The 15,536-nt window shown below is 37.5% G+C and overlaps 1 pseudogene; it reads right to left on the bottom strand.

Moving 5' to 3' along the window:
• Positions 1-548: 548 nt before the first annotated feature.
• On the bottom strand, positions 549-5,418 carry LOC136222540 (uncharacterized; annotated as a pseudogene).
• Between the last annotated feature and the right edge of the window lie 10,118 nt (positions 5,419-15,536).

The raw sequence follows: 15,536 nt of genomic DNA, 5'->3' as shown, positions 1-15,536 counted from the left end.
GAAATTCCCTGTCGCGGCCCCAAATTCTCTACCGAGAATTTTGGATTCTCTGCTGAGAATTTGCATTTTTCTCTGTTTCTGACTTCGTCTTTGTGCTCGTTTTGGTGTAATTGATCTTTGTTGTTTTTGACTCCTTTTGTAAGGTTTTTATTCTGTTTTTGAGCTCTTTTCGTTCCTATTTGGATTTTACCAAATATTTACGTACCTTACAAGAAAGAAACATATTCGAGAGTAAAAGCTTTCCAAACAGTTATAAATAGCATAAATTCGTAGCAATATTGATGTAATTATCGATGATATTTTAGGTATATTTTGGGCTTAACATTAATGGTAACAGAATGCTATTAAAAAAGGAACTCATAAACGCATCCTAATAATTACATGTACATAATATGTATTCATTTATTATTCTTTAATGTTACATAAAATGCATTCATTTACATATTGCTACCACACCAAGTGGACTAAAACCTTCAACTAAAATGGAAAAACTTGTCATCCACATTTGTATGTACTTGTAAACTATAACCAATTTTTTTTTTGTCTTTCTAATATTTTCATTACTTGATACATTATTATTATGTCCATCAATGGGCTCACACTCCGTTTCTAGGCTTATAAAAATGGGAGTAATGAAAGTTGTAGTCCTCGTCCGGATAAAAAGATTTTCGGAGTTCATTATATTTACGAAGATCAAAATTATGAATTTCCATAAGTTTCCACAATATAGCTCTGCTCGAACCTGGGCTCGAGCCTTTTTGTCAATCATGGCCTTTTGCAGCTCCATTTCTTTCAATTGCTCTCTTTTTGAGTCATCAGGATATACTATTGATTGGGTAATTATGTTCTGAATTGATTTAGCCACCTGTCAAACATAGAAAATAAAATGTTTTAATGGGGTTAATCAGAACAGCATAATTTTATATTTGTTTGTTTGTTAGGAGGGAGTCAAGTGCACCTAAGAGGATTGCATGAAAACCCCTTGCAGCCTTTTATTGGACATGAGATAAGGATTAACTACAACATGTCATTAGAGACACATTTCAAACATAATTTAGTTTTTTATGTTGTCATTTTATGGTCAAATTAACATGGTTTCTAATAATTGATGGCTCTTTTCTGTTGAAACATGTTAGTTTCTAAGTTTAATATATTTTTAGTCTCAGAAAAATTGAATGTTAACTTATTTTAAGTAATCTATTAGTCCAGGGAAAATGTATTAAACTAGACTTAAAGTTTTTGTGGAAGTATCAATTTAGGTTTCACGTACAAAATAATACTAATGCAGGTTTAATGTTTAAAAGAGAGTATCAATTTAGGCTCGATAACGAAATGTGACATGCCATTCATATTAATCCATTAAGTTCTGGCTTCTCTCTCCATATACAATTGAAAGATCTTAACTGAATAATATGAATAACGGGTCACGTTTTGCTATCAATATCTAAATTGGTACATTTTTTTAAACGTTAAGTATATCTTGGTGTTATTTTGTACATGGAGCCTAAATTTATAATTTTGTAAAAACCTTAAGCCTATTTTGATACCGTATCCCTAATGGTGAAGATGCATTAAGCCTAGTTCCTAATATTAGTACATATTATTTTGATCTAGTTTTAAAAAATAAATTTTATCTTTATCCAAAAAAATCCACTTGTGCATGTGTCAGTTTCCAAAAATTTGTCATTAAGTTTCTGGTTCTAAAACAGATATCTGTGCAGAATCCAAACTACTATGCTCTGTTTGGCGAATATTAAATGTCTAAGTTGAACCTATTATACATGACTACTTATTTTCTTCTTCCGCCTTTCTCCGGCCGAACCAGCACTCATATGATTAATTGAATCACAAAATCCGGTTGATATCACCGTTAAAATTAAGAACATCTAAATTAAAAATTGAAACAAAACAATAACCAGTTATACCTGCTCCGGGCGAAGGAACACAATACTCCCAAGAACGATCACATTTCCACACTGATCCAACGTCTTAGCAAACTCAACACCTTCAATTTCGTTTCCACACTCCTCAACACAGATCTGAATGAACTCGTGATATTGAATTGAGCTTTCAGGAATTTGCCTAAGCTTCAATTTCAGCTTCTCCATCTGAGACAGCCTCAAGATTTTCCTGGCTTCTTCAACCGATATTCTGAAATGATTTAGATCTATAGCCTCTGATTCCTTCGCCGGAGTCGAAAGAACTAGTCCATCGAACCGGATTCCATCTCCAGTGATGCTTTTGAGTCTCTCTTTCAGCTTCTCCCCGACAGGCATGGAAAGGAACTTAGGCAGCTGGTTAATTGATCTCCGGTGAAGGAAACGACGGAAAAATCCTCTCTCTGTGGATTCCGGCGAGTTGAGATACTCTTTGTGGAAGTTTGATTTGGCTGCATTTGGGGGTACCGTGGGTTGTAATGATGGAGGGGAAGAGATTGGAGAATGTTGAAGAGACACTGCCGTGTAACTTCCTGAGAGACGCTTCGAGAACAATTTACAAAGCGCCAATGATGAAGAAGAAGAAGCAGAGGGCTGAGTTTGACAGCCAGAAACGTTTTTTGGATGAGCTGATGGAGAAAGACGGAGGCTGAGACTGTCTTATAAGGTAGAAATATGAAATACAGCAGAGAATCTTTCATTTTCAATTTCAAGATAAATGTTTTTATTTTTTTTAGGGCCAGGTGAGAAGAATCAGACCAGTTATGACGTTATATTTCAACATCGTCCTTTTGTTCTTTAACCATTGAGTGATACCACTAAATTACTTTATTTTTATTGATTAGGATTTTTATAAATTTTTAGATGCCCGGTGCATTATGCGTCCCCGCTAAGCGAGGGTCTGGAGAGGGGTCTTGTGCATTACCCGTGACCTTCAGTCACACGACAACAACGTTTTACGGTTGCGTCAAGGCTCACCCTCTTTTTAGATGGATAATTTATTAAATTTATAATTTGTTAAATTTGTAATATTTTTTGTTTTATTTATTGATTATTAACTGATAAGGATACCCTAGGTAAAAGGACGGGTACAGGTAATTAAAAAATAAACGGATAAGGGTTTAAGATTTACACTATTCGCAAGTACTGTACCCTTACCATCCCTATTATGAATCAAACCTTGAAATAGAAAGTTACCATCATATAGTAGTATCTGATTGGGCGGTGTACTTCACGCGTACTTATATTCATAGGGTTTGTAGGTTCTGATTATAATAGGACTATTCGTATCCTATATAAAAGTGTATGAAACTAGTATGAGACATATATGAGAATACCCATAGGGTATCCGTTATAAATCTTTTATATATTAAAAAATATCATTGATTTTTAGATGTAAGATGTGAGATTCAAACCTCAACTTTTTGTTTTTTAACCATTGAACGATATCATTAAACATAATTTATTCTTATTGATTAAGGTTCAATTTGTTCAACTTTTAGCTGGATGATTATTAAATTTATACTTTGTTGAATTTGTAATATTTTTTGTTTTATTTATTGATTAACGGGTAAGGGTATCCCGAATTAAATGTGACGGGTATGAGATGCAAAAAAGTTACCGATTAGGAAAATGTGACGATTACGGATAATTAAAAAATAAACGGGTAAGAGTTTGAGATTGACCATACCTATGGGTAGTAGTTAAGTGTTGACATCCCTTGTTCTCATACACAGGCACAACTGACCATAAGCTTTAGGTGAGCAAAAGACGAAGATATCGTTACTAGATACCACCTTCCTCGGATATACATGGAATAAAAAAAGGATAAGCAAACTTAATTTTTTTAATATAAGATTGAAACTTGCCCTCCAAAATAATATATTAATAGAAATTTACTTCGTAACGGTTTAAATCCGAATCTATTTTATTCTTATATAATAAAAGAACCTGACCATAAGAAAAACCTTGATTTACAATTATTTAAATATTGGATTGTACCTTTTTCAAAAAAAAAAATCCCACGAAAAAATTAGATTGTACATTCTAAATATTAATTATGTTAAAAGATTTTTAAGGTGTTTTTTTAAAAAGATTTGTAAGGTGTTATTAATATAGTTTAATTTCTTTTATTAAATATTAACAACTAAATTTGTTATATATATATATATGTTGTTTGTCTATTCTCCATAAGAGTGCTTATATTTTTTTAGGTAAGAATGTTTTTTGCAACTGCCTTTCATAAACTTAACTTCCTATATTTCACTTCCGCAGCTTTTTCTTTGTCGTCGTTTTTCTCCTGCTATATTCATTGTCTTATCCTTCCATTATTCAATCCTGATGGAATCTAGTTTAGTCAATCTCTACATCAATGACAGTAAATACGACGACATCCACCTGGGTTTCATAATACATTTAAATTAATCCTTATATAATATAGAATTCAAATATGAATATGGCATTATGTACTAGTCTCTTGGGGATCCACACTTTTCTTCAGAACTTTTACTACTTGATATGATACGATCAACTTGCTCTTAATTGACATATACAATTTAAGCCTATCAAGTTTTTGGTACCGTTGTCCGTGACTAGTTTATTTTTGAATAAGGATAGGCGGACTAACAGAGGAGAACTCAGGACATCCCAACTAGGTCAGAACCCCATGAAGAACCCCCGAAGCCAGCGCCAAATTTATTAAAGAGAAACGAAAATAATAAATAAAGAATACAAATGAAGCTGCCTAAGCGAAACGGTAATTGTGCCGTCCCGTAAGGTTCCAAAATAAATCAGAAAGTCAGAAACTAGGGAGCTCATCCCACAAAACAGGAGCATCAGTTGTTCTACCGTAATTAGCCAGTGAGTCAGCAATCTTATTTCCTTCCCTGTAAATGTGTGAATCAACCAAAGCAGACGAGCTGAGATGTTGCAGGCAGTAATACCAATCCGGCTGAAGAGACCAAGGGACACTCTTAGTGCGACCACGTATAATCCCAACCACGTATGTTGAGTCACTCTCAAGCCATATTTGGGTCCATCCTCGCGTTATTGCCATATTGATCGCGTATACCGCAGCTGTAAGCTCATCGACATAGGGGAAGGTGGGATCGAAGGCGTATACCACTGAAGCACCAATGTTGATTTTTCTCCATCCCAACGGCGGAGGTTGCCAGCAGACCGGGATAATCCGAGGAGAATGTCGAAAGCTAATCCTAATACCAAGCTCACTCAACAGCTGTTTTTCAACCATTGAGTTCCCGCCAGAGCCAAATCCGAAGCTCGCGACTTCCCGAATAGATTGCCAAAGCTTTCGCAAACACCTGAAAATGCTAGGTTGTTGGTCTTCAAAGCAGAGCTTGTTTCTGGCCGTCCAAAGGATCCTAATTGCGCTAACAATGGCTGCGGACCAAAGGACCATTACTTGTGAGCTGAACCGCTGTGTGGAGGCACATTGAATCAGATCGACAAGATTGGTAGCCATGATCTGTCGACCAAACAAGGAGCTAATTCCTCTCCAAATTTCAGTCGCAAAACGACAAGTGACAAGGACGTGATCAATTGATTCAGTGGCAGCCGTACAAAGAAAACACCGAGAGACAATGTTCATACCTCTCATACGGAGCATGTCATGGGTAGGAAGATCACCGCGAAGAGCCCTCCAACATGTTAACGACCTGGACGGCGGGATCTGTTTTCTCTAAATAAATTTGCACCAAGGCGGAACGCTACTAGGTGGACTAAGCCATTCATAAAACAGTGTGGTAAAGGTACCTGTCACTGAGGGGGTCCAAATGCAGATGTCTATTGTCTCATGTCCTCGTCTGATCTGCCTTACGCAATCAGCAACGTCGCGAGGCATATTGGGTAGATTTTCCCAACCAGTATTGAGCATGTAATCATCTACCTTGTCAAGACATCACTTCAGCTCCTTCAGCGGAATACCAACCCATGTTGCAATAGTCAGATTGATCCATGCGCTATTCCAGAAGTTCAGTTGTGAACGCCTTCCAATCCACCAGAAGCAATCGGATGTCAGGATGCAAAAAGCACTTTTAATGGAAATCCAAACCGAGTAATTCGTTACCATCTCTCATGGAATTCCTGCAATTAGAAACCTAGAGCGAAGCAACCTGTAGCAAAATCAGTCTGATTGAATGATCCCCCATGCCAATTTCCCGAGCAAAGATTTGTTAATCCTCCCCAAACCTAGAGCGAAGCAACCTGTAGCAAAATCAGTCAGATGTGCACTTGCAGCACTAGGAGTATCTATGGGCTTTGCGTTAGACATGCCGAATCTTGACAAGATCTTCTGAATATAGCCCTTTTGTGACAGAAAAAGTTTCCTTTTGCTTCTGTCGCTGTAAATTTCTATTCCCAGAATTTTCCAAGCTGCACCCAAATCCTTCATCTCGAATTCGGCGCTGAGAAGACCCTTCAACTTCTGAATGTCATGCTTCTTCCTTGCAGCTATCAACATGTCATCTACATACAACACTAGATAGATAAAAGACTCATCTTCCAGTTTATTGTAATAGACACAACAGTCATATGGGCTCCTGGTGTAGCCCAGCTGCATCATGTAGCTGTCAAACCTCTTATACCACTGCCTGGGAGACTGCTTAAGTCCATACAAGGACTTCTTCAACTTGCAAACATAATTCTCCTTTCCAGGAATCTGGAAACCATCTGGTTGGGTCATGTAGATCTCTTCCTCCAAATCTCCATGCAGAAAGGCTGTCTTTACATCAAGTTGCTCAAGCTCCAAATCCTGATGTGCAACTATAGCTAGCAACACTCTAATAGAGGTGTGTCTGACTACTGGTGAGAATATCTCATTATAATCCACTTCATCTCTTTGATTGAAACATCTAGCAACAACTCTAGCCTTATACTTGACTCCCTCTGCAGGTGATATCCCTTCCTTCATCTTGAGAACCCACTTGCAAGTAATAATCTTTCTCCCTGGAGGTGGTATGACTAAATCCCATGTTTGATTCTTATGAAGGGACTCCATCTCATCTCCCATAGCAGCAAAGCCATTTCTCAGAATCGGCACCTGAAACAGCTTCCTGGTAAGTTGATGGTTCACGAGTGTCCACCTCTTCAGGAACCTGTAGTGCATAGCCAACCATGTCCTCATACCTCTTAGGTGGCCTAACTCCAACCCTCCTTGGTCGATCTTGAGCTAAGCTACGATGTGTAGCTTCAGATGGTTGAGAAACTGATGGTGTAGATTCTGGTAGCTCTATTTCTGCTTCTAACTCTTGTTCCTTCAAGCCACTCTCACTCTGTATAACCTGAAACTCCACCTGTTTATCAATGCTATCAATTTCTGTTGCAGTTGTAGGCTTCACAATGGGTCTAAGCACAGATTTTTCGTCAAAGACTACATTTCTGCTCAAAATGACCCTTTTCTCTGATGGAGACCAGATCCTGAAGCCTTTAACTCCATCTCCATAGCCTACGAACACTCCCTTCTTGGCTCTGAGCTCTAGCTTAGCCTCGTTAACATGATAGTAAACTGTGCACCCAAAAGCTTTCAAATTTGAGTAATCAGCCACCTTTCCTGACCACATTTCTATAGGCGTCTTGAGTTGTATGCCAGTGTGTGGTCCGCGGTTAATCAAATAACATGATGTGTTCACCGCTTCAGCCCAGAATCTTCTTTCTAACGCAGCGTTAGAGAGCATGCACCTCACCCTCTCTAGTAATGTCTAGTTCATTCGTTCAGCTACACCATTCTGTTGCGATGTATTCCTGACTGTGTGATGCCGAGCAATCCCTTCATCCTTACAGAACTGATCAAACTCAGACAAACAGAATTCCAGACCATTATCATTTTGCAGCCTCTTTATCTTCTTTCCTGTTTGGTTTTCCACCAATGCTTTCCACTGCTTGAAATTCTTGAAAGCTTCACTTTTATGCTTCATCATGATGACCCAAGTCATTCTTAAATAATCATCAATCAGAGACATAAAATATCTGTGACCTCCCAAAGACTCAACTCGAGATGGACCCCAACAATCAGAGTGGATGTAATCAAGTGTGTCTTTTGTTATGTGAATAGCTTTGGGAAACTTGCTGCGATGTAGTTTCCCAAAGACAAAGTGTTCACAAAGCTCCAGACTCACGACCTTATGACCATCAAGAAGATCATCCTTTGATAGAATCTACATCCCTCTTTCGTCCATATGACCAAGTCTCATATGCCATATCTTTGTCATATCCTCCTGGTCAATCTCTGACGATGCAGCATTAGCTCAATCCAATGTATAACTACCCTGAAATTACTTCCTGTGACACCCAACCTTTGCAGTTCACACCCAGAGTCATCTCTGTTAAGGATCGTGGGACCACAGGATCAAAGTCTCACATTCAGTAATTCAGGATGACCAATTAACATTCATTTGAGTCTGAGGCTTAGTTATATCTATTAATACCAATGAGATGAACAGTTGACAAGGATGAATCTACCCATCCTGTTATCTCAAGTCGGATCCCCAATCCTAATGAACAATGTTTCACCGGATCTATGTAACTGTCCAGATATCTATATATGTGAAGCTTGTGAGATCAGCTTTCTGTCGGACAGAAGACATTGTTACATACAAGTCTCAACTGTGATATATCAATCCTAAATATATCACTTGACTTGGGGTGGTTTTAAGTTTATTAGTTTATTATAAAGTTTTGTCTCACTTCATGCTTGTATGAACACTTTATAATCACTTTAAACAAACTTACGGATTTCCTTTTATTAGACTTTATTTAGTGCTTAAAAGGGATTGCCTTTATATAGTTATAAAACATATATCTCATTAAAACAAATGATATAAAGAACAATTCATTTACAATAAGTTTGTATCCCGCAACAATTGACTATAGGACACTAAACCCCAACATACTCCCACTTGGACTAAAGCCAATTGTTTCTAAAACTTATCCCAGTAGAAGTTAAATGACAATCATGTACTTTCTGGGTTAAAGGCTTTGTTAACGGATCTGCAACGTTGTCCTCTGTAGGTACTCTTTCTATTCTCACATCTCCTCTAGCCACAATCTCTCTAATGATGTGGTATCGCTTTAGGTAGCGCTTGGATGCATTATGAGACCGTGGTTCCTTTGCTTGCGCAATGGCTCCATTGTTATCACAGTACAGAGTAATGGGATTGACAATGTCAGGCACCACACCTAGTTCTGTAATGAACTTTCTAATCCAAACTGCTTCCTTTGCTGCTTCCGCAGCAGCGATGTACTCTGACTCGGTCGTAGAGAAAGCTACGCTTCCCTGCTTGGAACTTTTCCAACTGACCGCGCCCCCATTTAGGATAAACAGGTATCCTGATTGGGATTTAAAATCATTCTCATCTGTGAGATGACTAGCGTCTGAAAATCCTTGTATTTTCAGATCTCCTTCTCCGTACACTAGAAACATATCTTTAGTTCTTCTCAAGTACTTAAGAATGTTCTTGACGGCAATCCAATGCTCGTCTCCCGGATTCCCTTGGTAACGACTCGTTACAGATAACGCGAACGCTACGTCGGGTCTAGTGCATAGCATAACATACATAATCGAACCGATCGCGATGGCGTACGGGACTACAGCCATGTGTCGTTTGTCATCATCAGTTTTAGGACATTGATCATTGTTTAACTTTACTCCATGTACCATGGGTAAGTTACATCGTTTCGATTCAAGCATTCTAAACCGATTTAGCACCTTTTCAATGTATGTAGCATGTGAAAGACCAAGCAGTCTACGCGATCTATCCCTATAGATCTTTATACCAAGTATATAGGCTGCTTCACTGAGGTCTTTCATTGAGAAGTTACCGGATAACCATATTTTCACTGACTGTAATAGAGCAATGTCATTTCCCATTAACAGTATATCGTCCACATATAGTATGAGAAATGCTATAGAGCTCCCACTTGCTTTCTTGTAAATGCAAGCTTCTTTGCAATTTTGTTCGAAACCAAATTGTTTTATGGTTTCGTCAAAACGCTTGTTCCAGCTTCTAGATGCTTGCTTGAGTCCATAAATGGATCTCTGAAGTTTGCAAACTTTATTTGCATCCTTTGATATGAAACCTTCAGGTTGCATCATGTATACATCCTCAAGCAGGTTTTCGTTTAGGAAAGCTGTTTTCACATCCATTTGCCAAATCTCATAATCAAAATGAGCGGCAATTGCAAGCATGATTCTGATTGATTTGGACATAGCAACGGGAGAGAAGGTTTCGTCATAATCAACACCTTGTTTTTGACGATATCCTTTCGCTACCAACCTAGCCTTGTAGGTGATAACCTTTCCATCCATGTCAGTCTTCTTTTTGAAGATCCATCTGCACCCAATGGGTTTTATCCCTTCGGGTGGATCAACCAAAGTCCAAACTTGGTTAGTATACATGGAATCCATTTCAGAATCCATGGCTTCAAGCCATGCTTTAGAATCTGGACTAGTAAGAGCCTCTTCGTAGTTTTCGGGTTCGTCGTCTAACATGGGAACCTCGTCATCATCTCCCACTAGAAAACCATATCTAACTGGGAGTTCACGAACTCTTCGTGATCTACGAATAGGTGCCACTAGAGTCTCATCTAATGGGACTTCTTCGGGTACCTCGACCGCCTCCGTTGTTTCAGTCGGTGTTTCTTCCTCTTGAACTTCATCGAGTTCAATCACGCTTCCCTTTTGTGTTTCTTCGAGAAACTCTTTCTCTAAGAAGGTTGCGTGTTTGGATACGATCACTTTCTGATCATATGGATGATAGAAGTAATATCCCATAGTTTCCTTAGGGTATCCAATGAAGAAACATTTATCAGATTTAGAATCTAATTTGTCGGACGCAACGCGTTTGACATATGCTGAACAACCCCATACTCTCATGAAAGAGAACACGAGTTTCCTACCAATGAACAATTCATATGGCGTGGAACTAGCGGATTTAGTTGGTACTCGATTCAGGGTGAAGAGGGCAGTTTCTAAGGCATAGCCCCAGAACGTCTTTGGAAGTAAGGCCATGCTCATCATGGATCGTACCATATCTAATATGGTACGGTTTCTCCTCTCGGATACACCATTGTGTTGTGGTGTATAGGGAGGTGTCCATTGTGAGCATATCCCACATTCAGTTAGATAATTCAGAAAATCATCAGAAAGATATTCGCCACCTCGATCAGATCGAAGTGTCTTTATTTTCTTTCCTAATTGATTTTCCACTTCATTCTTGAAGCATTTGAACTTGTCAAAAGCTTCTGATTTGTGCCTCATCAAGTAGATATAACCATAGCGAGTATGGTCATCTATGAAGCTAATGAAGTATCTGAATCCTCCTCTTGCTTGGACTGACATAGGGCCACATACATCTGAATGAATGAGTCCTAGAGTGTATGATACACGCTCACCTTTATTGCTAAAGGGTGTCTTTGTCATTTTACCTTTTAAACATGATTCGCATGTTTCCAATGATTCAGAATCGATTGGATCTATAAGCCCATCTGAATGTAGCTTTAGCATGCGTCTCTTGTTTATATGGCCTAAACGACAATGCCACAAGTAAGTTGAATTATCTAGCTTATGTCTTTTGGTATCAATTGCAAAAACAGGAGTTTTATCATCTAACACATAAATCCCATTTTGTGATATTCCTGAAAAATAAAAGATCGAATCTTTATAAAAATTGCAACTATTGTTCTTTATTGAAATATGAAAACCGTCGTCAACGAGACGGCTAATAGAAATAATGTTACGAGACATCTCAGGAACGTATAAACAATTCCTTAATTCTATTACAAGCCCAGAGGGCAAAAGTAAAACATAATCTCCAATTGCGAGGGCGGCAACTCTTGCTCCATTTCCCACTCGCAAGTTTATGCTTCCTTTCTTTAGTTCCTTAGTCTGTTTTAGCTCCTGCATATTTGTACAAATATGAGATCCACATCCGGTATCAAGTACCCAAGATTCAGACAATGAAACCGTATTTATTTCAATATAGAACATACCAGACGCTGAAGCACCGTCATTTGCCTTCTTGTGGAAGGTTAGGTACTCCAGACAGTTTCTCCTCCAATGCCCGTAATCACCACAATAGTGACACTTTCCTTTGGGCTTCTTTGGTTCCTTTCCATTTGTTTCGGTGAGCACAGCCCCCATGCATTTATCAGGATGGTTTGGATCGGGAGCGACCCCTTTCCTTTTTCTCGATCCTTCAATAGCAAGGGCCAACATTTCCTCATTTTCTTTTATACTGGGCTCGACTGACTCGAGCATATGTGCAAGCTCTACAAGAGAGGTTTGCAAGCCACTCATATGATAGTTCATGATGAACTGTGAGTAGCTCTCAAGGAGGGACTGTAGAAGTAAGTTTTCACTTAGTTCATGGTCCATCGCATCTCCAATACTAGAAAACTTGGTTATGAGGCTGATCATCTTGGCACAATGTACCATCACAGATGTGCCCTCCTGCATCTTGCTTTTATATAACTCTTTGGTTATTTCGAAGCGCTCGCACCGAGTTTCTATCACAAATAGCTCTTTAAGGTGCTTGACCATGGAAGAGGCATCCATATCTGAATGTAGTTGCCTTTTAACTTCCGGTGTCAATGATGCAAGTATGATGTCCCCCACTTGATCATCATCAGCTTTATGCTTCAAGTAAGCATAAACCTCTTGGTAGGGAGCATCATCCATTGGGTAAGGGGGTATCGGTGTATCAAGTACATACCCTTTCCTTTCGAACTTCAAAACAATTTTGAGGTTACGAAACCAGTCGGTGAAGTTTGAACCATTCAATTTGTTATCGGTAAGGATGTAACGCAGATCGGTGTTAGTCATGATTTTAAGAGTGTGTGTTTAAACAAAACCTGAGAGTGAGAAAGAGTAAACGTATGTCATTCATTTGCTTTAAAGTTTAACAATCTAAAATTATAGGCCTTTTAATTTATTTCAGATTGCTCCCACTATTTTGCCAAATTAATAACGCTCCATATTAATTCGAAGAATTTCACAAATCCTTTAGTGAGCTAGGATCCTAACTCCTGAGATTTCGCCTTGAGTTTACTCAGCAAGCTAGTCTCATTCATTAGGTACATTCATACAATCAATCACATCTTTAATGTGATTCCTAGGTTATTGGGTTACTAACCACATTAGTAACTAATATGATATTCATATTAATCCCAACCGTTTTGCCCATTAGTTTATGACAACATGAGTTTACTCATCCAATTATCATAATCTAATTTAAGTATTACCCCATATTCATGAAAAATGATTTTCGATAATTCAGGTGTTACCATAAGACCCCGAGCTTGAGTTTACTCAACAACCCAAAGGCCCCCAGTACTGCCGGCTGAATTATAATATTAGGGAGGGGCAACCGATTTTAATAACTTACTTATTTACTTAACTTTTTAATGAGGGATTTTATTTAAGTCTCATAATCTAACTTAGTCTTGATTTGCTTTAGCATACATCAGACATACATACATTCACATACATTGGCGTTATGGACATATCATCTAAATTATTCCGTCGAGCCAGAGACGGAATAAAAGGCCAAACCTAAGGAAATACTAACTATTACATATTTCTCTTTAGGTCCTCCGTCTTCTCCTTGGCGCCTTGAAATTACATATTAATTTCTATACTACTATAAGAAAACTTCAACTGAATTGAAGGGAATTAGATGAGAGGAGAAATTACAATAGATAGTAGAAAGGCAGGTCGCACAGGCCCTATTTCAAAAATACCAAAAGACTGAAATAGGGTCCAAATATGTCCATAACTCCAAACATGCATAGACTCAATTAAATAAATTTAATTGGTTGATTACATAACCGGCTTATGTAATATTTAGGTTAATCACATTAACTCGTCAATTTAACTTTCATCCAATTTTACTTCAAATCGTTTTGTATCTTTATATTAATCCTTAGATTAATATAACCATATAAAACGTTGATTATGCTCGTCCTATTTATTTTGATTTTAATTCATTTAACACTTTGATTTACATATTGGTAAAAACAAACATTTAAACGAATTATTAATTCGATAATCAAAACAGAAAACTATTAATTTCTGAAACATATATTTACATTTAACATAAAACGATTTTAAACACATTTAAAAATAAAGTGGGTATCGGGCCGGGCCCGAGGGCGGGCTGCTGCCGATTGGCAGCAGCCCTTTGACCACGCGGGGCGCTGCCGCAGCGGCGCCCGCACGCGGCCGCTGTCGCGAGGCAGCAGCCGCGTGACAGCGGCCAGTCGCGCCGTGAGGCGCGACTCGGGCTGCTGTCATTTTTTTTTTAATATTAAATATATATATATATATATATATATATATATATATATATATATCAGTTCTAAAACAATTTTAAAACGATTTTCAGAAATAGGAAAAACTACAATAGATTTCCGTTTTATCATTTAGAATTAACAAAACTAATTTTATCAACCTAACTATAAAACTAATAGATTTTGTTATAATGATTATCAACCGAAATAATTAGGAACATAAGCATAATCAGTTTTAATTAACAATTAATCAAAACTTTATTTATCTTTAGAATTAATCAATCAATACTATTTGTCAATTAATCCTAACCATAAATATTTATTCAATCCTATTGAAAACTTCTATATTTTCATATATGAAATAACGGATTTAACGATGGCTCTGATACCACTGAAGGAAATTAAGGCTAAGGTATAGCAGCGGAAATATAAAAAAAATTTAGCCTACTTCCTTTTAACCATAGGATCCGTTAATCGTTATTTCATATAAAGAGGGATAAGAAGGAATACCTTTCGATGAACAATCTACCGTTGTTAAAGAAGCGCCCACAATTCTTCTCCGAGATTCCAAACACAAAGATTAATACGGTGAGGCTAAGATGAAATCAACCCTTATGAGATGCAACCAAAATAGATTGCCTCTAACAAACCAACACAAGATCAAAGAGAAAGAGGGATGAATAAGATTAATCAATCGATGGAATGCCGTATGAATTCTAGTTCACGAACTTGGGAATAGAATTCTTTTCTCTCACTAAAATAGCAATTTCGAAAATCACAAGTAGGGGGAGGGATAGGCTTGGTCGAAATTCACTATAGGGAGGGGTATATATATTAGCTTGTATCTAAACCCTAGTTAGATAGGAATAGGTTACTTAATAAGAATCCAATTCGGAAAAGGATTCCTAATTATTATCTCACTATATATCTAATATATTTAGGATAATAATAAATAACCTAATTGGATAATAATAGGAGAATATTAATCTAATTAAAACTCCTAATTAAATTATCTCTTAATTAATTTAATTCATAATCCTAATCAAATTAGGATTAATGGAATAAAATTAATTCCTTACTAATACATATAAATTTCGGCCCCCTCCTTGTATTTGGGCCTTACTGCGCTCAATTGAGCTTCCATCTATTAATCATATCCATCTCTCTTTTGGTTCCAAGTCTTATGTGTGATCCATTAGGTCCTTACTACTTCTGGCCGTATGCAACCTATTAAATTAATTTCTTCAAGAATTATATTTAATCCCTTGCATAACGGAATGATGTACAGAGTATGTTATT

This window comes from Euphorbia lathyris, chromosome 3 (genome assembly GCF_963576675.1).
Source record: "Euphorbia lathyris chromosome 3, ddEupLath1.1, whole genome shotgun sequence".
In the NCBI taxonomy this organism is placed as follows: domain Eukaryota; kingdom Viridiplantae; phylum Streptophyta; class Magnoliopsida; order Malpighiales; family Euphorbiaceae; genus Euphorbia; species Euphorbia lathyris.
This window is presented reverse-complemented; position numbering and strand designations above follow the sequence as displayed.